Here is a 5,710-nt window from a genome sequence, read left to right as displayed (position 1 = left end):
TACATATTTCTCTATGTCTCACACTTCACTAAATATATCAAATAAACATATTTCTTTATTTTTATTTATGTTATTGTAATGGATATGATTTTTTCAGTTAATAATCTATTGTGTAGATATGTCATTTTGTTTAAAAATTCATTCATTGATGGATATAAAAGTTGACTTTATATCTTAGCAATTGTTGATATTTTGAGTATAAAATTTTCTTCAAAATACTCATCTCATTTTCTTTCACTATGTACCAAGAAGTACAACTGATGGATCATGGGCTAGTTCTGTTTTATTATTATTATTATTTTTTGCTTTGTTTTGTTTAATTTTTCTCATGAAACTTTCTTGTGCTTTCTACTTCTAGTGTCTGTGGTAATTTGCATTCCTTTCAACAGAATACAACAGTTCCTGTTCCTTTCTCCAATCCTTGCCAAGGGTTATTTTTTTATGATATTTTGCAATAACTACCTTAACAGTTTTGGCATGATATTCCATTGAAATTTGAATTACATTACATTGAAAATTATAGATGTTAAACATGTTTATGTAACTGTTTGCTGTCTGTAAGCCTTCATGAAAACAATGTCTTTTTAGGTTCTACCTTTTAAAAATGTCAATGCATTATGTTGCAATTGAGTTACATTCCTTCGCTTCCTGAGATATGCATCTTTACTCACTGTTATTTGTTTACTTGGGTGTGATGAGAGTTTGTATTTAATATAATCGTATTTGTCTAATTATGATTTTCTTCATTGTGCCCTTGCTTTCATTCCAGATAAGTATCATTATTCAAGACTTTTGTTATTAAATTTACATTTGGGTTTTCATATTCACATCTCATTCCACTTTGCTGACTTCATTTATTTTGTATGATAATTAGTTTATAAAAATACATGATCTTAAAAAATAAATGCAATTGGATTCATTCACAGCACCCTTAAGAACCAAGAATGAAAATTCCTTAAAAGAACCCTTATCTACGGATGAACAAAATCTCTTGAAATGAAGCCATGTCTGCAGAGACTGATACACTAGTGAGACTTTCACTTTTGATGTAAGGATTGGAATGCTGCGGGTTCAGAGGCTTACCATCTTACCTTGGCTTATTTTAGATGTCTGGGACATTCATTCCTTGCCCACCTGTGTGTCATAATTAACTTTTTTTTTTTTTTTTTTTTTTTTTACTTAATAGACAGAAGTCTGTTAGAATCTATTAGGTTATCAGACCACTATCCCCTATCAATCCAAAATCTAAGAATGTCATCAGATAGCATCTCAGGCCTATTAACAAAAATGCATTCTTCACCACGTTGTACATGCCTCTGTGTTAGACACAACAATGTATTTTAGTTTGCTTCCATATGTGAGGATTTTTTTTGTTGTTGTTCTGTAAAACTTTAAAAATTCCATGAAACTACTTCGACATTTGAACATGGAATTTGGGATAGACTAATTATATTGTGTTTCCAGGCCATCATCACTCACAATTGTTCAAGAATGTCTCTTATTCCCTATAAGATGAGAGCTGTGATGTTTTTGTTTGTTTGTTAATATGTTTCTTTTCTACTTTTTTTTCTTTCTTTCTTTCTTTTTTGGGTTTGGTGTGTGTGTGCGCGCATGCGCTCACATAGTAATATGAATGCCAATCAGTTACTTGGGATTGTGAATGAAATTTTCTGGGAAAAATCCATGTCTGCAAAACCTAGAATTGCCTAGAACTGTCATGATGTGGACGACTTGGAATCTTGCGGAACCAGAAAGCAATTACATTTTCTCAGGTTATTTTTAGACTCCCAAATAGCTATTCCTTGTCTAACTCCATGTAGGAATTAACATTTTGTGATTAATAGATATAAACCTTTTGGAATCTATTAAGTTAGGAGACCACTAAGACTGTGGCAGACTCTAATCTTGACCTATAAAAAAGCTTCACACATGTTGTTGGAAATACCTCTTTAATATACACCTCAATGTATTTTAAACTTTCCTTGAATTACAATGACTTCTCTTTTCCGTAAAACTACAAGACTTCATGAAACTCCTTCCTTCTTGTAACTTGGGCTAATCTACTTCAATGTTTCCAGGACATGGTCATTCAAAATAGCTCCAAAATAAATGATCTCTTATTCCTTTTTAGATGAAGGTTGTGTTTTTTATCTCACCAGTTCCAAATTGATTTATTCATGCCCTGAAGTGCACTTGTGTTGAAGTATAATTAAACTGGCAATATTCTATTTGGTGTGAGAAGTATAAGGACACTACTGGTCACCAACTCATGGATGAGTAGCCTACCCATGGCCTCAAGTTTCCCATTTAATAATCTTACCACATTGAGAATCATTCTACTTTACAACTAGAATAAGAATGCTACAAGAACTGTTTTGAGTGTTTTAGTCATAGCATTCTTGTTAACATCATGGGACCTAGTAACTTCTAAAATAGACATTTGGCACATACTTCTTTTTTAAGATTTATTTATTTATTTCATGCATATGATTACACTGTCACTGGCTTCAGACACACCAGAAGAGGACATCAGATCTCCATTACAGATGGTTGTAAGCCACCAAGTGGTTCCTGGGAATTGAAGTCAGGATCTCTGAAAGAGCAGTCAGTGCTCTTAACTGCTGAGCCATCTCTCCAGCCCAGGGAACATAATTATTTAACTGTCTTAAAGGAATCTTACTTTGCTAAAAATTCTCTTGAGCCCTTTTGTCCCACTGTCACATTCTTTCTTCATTATTTGAAATAACTTTAACACGGTAGGGCTTACATCAGTACCCTGAAAGTCTTCAGAAAACAGTTATTTTACACACACACACACACACACACACACACACACACACACACACACACACATATTAGAAGAGAAAACTGTAAAATCTCTGTGACCTATGTTTCACACAGCTATTTTAGCTAATTTTAAAATTCACCCACAAATTTATGGGTGCCTCATATCTTGTGAGTATCTCTAGGTATTAGCTAGGTGTATTTGCAAATTCTTCTGGTTTCTATTTTGGAGACAGGGTCATACTATGTAGCCCTAGCTGTAGATTGTTATACCTTGCTTTTGTTAATATATAGTAGATCTATCCATATATTGTTAAATTATAAGGCAATGTCTTTTGCTGCTTTGATTTTCAAAACAGGTTTTTGACATTAACTTTTTGGTTTTGTTTCTAAGTGATTTTACAGAAGTACATAATGTTATATTTCAGAGACTCAGAGACTACGGGCCAGAACAGCAAGTCTTGCCAATGACCTTGAATACAGAACATTCTTTGTACAAACAAGGAAAGGAAGAATGAAGAGAAAATGCACAAAGAATTACAAACATTTTCAATGTTAACCATATTATTTCAGTTTAAGATACAAAGGATATCTGTTTTCCTTAAAAACTTTAACAAATATCAAAAAGCTATGTTTCCCTAATGAAAGCAAGACATGATGAAGAGAGACAAGAGTGAGAGAGAATCTAATGGCAGAAAATGGTTGAGATACTCAGCATTGGATACAGCACTTTTTTTCATGTCTATAGTGACACGCACACACACACACACACACACACACACACATATATATATATATATATATATATATATATATATATATATATATATACTGTTTTATTACAAAGAATCTCACAAAATTAAAATATCTCAAAAACAAAGCTAGACTAACAACCTCCACCTACAGAACTGGGGTTACGGGGAAGACATGGCAATGTCAGTTGTATTTTTGTTTGTTTGTTTGTTTATCCAAGATGTGTGGAAAGGTATAAACAGAACCAATCTAAAAATGACTGATTTACCCAAACCTGAAAAGGAGTCCTAGAAGACCCATTCACCACTCCTAAAATGTTTAATAGGGGTATGTTAACAGAGCTCCTAAGCAAGAACTTGGCAGTTGAGGATTTTTCTTCTAGTTGTTTTCTTTCCTCTCAGATGGGGCTGGGGGGCTGGGGGTGGACAAAGTTGCTCTGGGAAGAGTCTTTCCAGCACCACTGTCCTGTGCTCTGGTCCCTGGTACCTATCTAGTCCCCAGGGATGCTATATTTAATATATTTATGTAAACACACAAAGGAATAGAAAATATAAAATCTGAGAAATTGAGGGAAAGTGAGGAACTTGGGGAGAATATGGAGCTGCAGACCTTGCTCAGGCCAACTTGACCTCTTATTTGACCCCTTTGTCTTCTGGCTTCTCCTCCTTAGTTTTCTCTTCTTCTTTGTCTTCTTTTTTCACTTCAGGATCTTTCTATTTCTGATCCTCTCTTTTGACTCTCGTAGGCAATGCATTTGTCAGAGGAGGAGATGGAGATGCGTTTGTCAGTGTCTTCCTCATCCTCATCACTACCCTCTTCTGGGATGGCATACTCAGGTATGGTCTGCATCTGGACCCCAAGGGCATGGGATAGCATTTTCAAGTTCTCAAAGAGCCACTGCTTGATTTTTTCTAGGTATTCATTTGTGTTTTGGTTAGTCATATTGCAAGGGCTGATGTGAAGCTTGAAATCTGGTCCAAAGTATTCAAAGTAGTCATTGTATGGCAGCTCATTAGGGATCTCTGTGTCCAGGGGCACTGCTATTTTGTAAGTCCAGCACCGAACAACATTACAGATGGTGTAGCCACCTCCTCCCAGAATCAGCATAGGAAAGTTGAAACTCTTCACGAACTCCGCATACCTGGCATGCTCTTCGATGTTCAGACTGATGCAACCAAACTGATCACCAGACCGGGAACCTGAGCCACACTGTAAGACCACTGCACTATGCTGGAACTTCTCTATTACTTTGGATATGACTGGCTGGAAGATGACTTCATAGGAATCATCATCAATGCCATCTCACAATGGGTCGTTAATGGTGTAGTACTTGCCTTTTCCAGCCCCAATATCATCATATCAAAGTAGTGATGAATCACAACAGAACAAATAAACACCTTTAAGGTTCATGATGAAATAATCCGACCTCCAACAGTTTTAAGAAAACCCTCATCTCTAGGTCTGCTGTCAGTAGCATGTACAGGATTCATTATGAGGTGGCTCCAGTTTATGTCTTCACCTTTCTTTTGAGAAATGCCATATTTCTGGTATCTGAGTTGTTCATATTGAACACTTTCCCTGGTTCATTCAACAGGCTCTCTTTATCTCCTTGAATACACTTTGACATTACCATATATTGCTCGGCTTCAAAAATATTCTGTGATTCTTAGTCTTCATAATTCCAACACTCTTGAATATTTTAGGCCTGAGAACACAGTACAGCATGGGCAACATTATCAAGTTCAGCTGTCAGATCAAGGTATAATCTCTCACCCAAACACCACAATTGTATTGATGTTGGTTTATGAAACATAAGAGAGAGATCCATTGTCAGTTCTATTGAGCAGAAAATCCCTTTAGTGGCATTAGCAACTTAGGTTATTTTCTATTAAATTATTTAAAATTTTCACAAACTGAAGCTTTCAATGGGTCGAGTTCTGCCTTTCTGATTATATCATAATTATTTTTTGATCAACTAATCTCTTTTTAAATTATAGATGTTTTGTCCACACAACCCATTCCTGCAACTGTGAATCTGCTCACAATTCTCTCCCTGACAAGCAACATTTGCCATATTGTTCTACTCTCTTATTGTAAACCTGAGTAAATAACTATAGCCATACCAGAGTTGAATATCTTTAAATAAATCAGCCATTACTTGAGAATTCAGTCC

The 5,710-nt window shown here is 35.3% G+C and overlaps 1 pseudogene; it reads right to left on the bottom strand.

The window, feature by feature from the left end:
- Positions 1-4,151: 4,151 nt before the first annotated feature.
- Positions 4,152-4,896, bottom strand: Gm7146 (annotated as a pseudogene).
- Positions 4,897-5,710: the final 814 nt, after the last annotated feature.

This window comes from Mus musculus, chromosome X, assembly GCF_000001635.26.
Source record: "Mus musculus strain C57BL/6J chromosome X, GRCm38.p6 C57BL/6J".
Classification (NCBI taxonomy): domain Eukaryota; kingdom Metazoa; phylum Chordata; class Mammalia; order Rodentia; family Muridae; genus Mus; species Mus musculus.
Note: the sequence above shows the minus strand (reverse complement) of the source record. Positions and strands in the feature narration are given on the sequence as shown.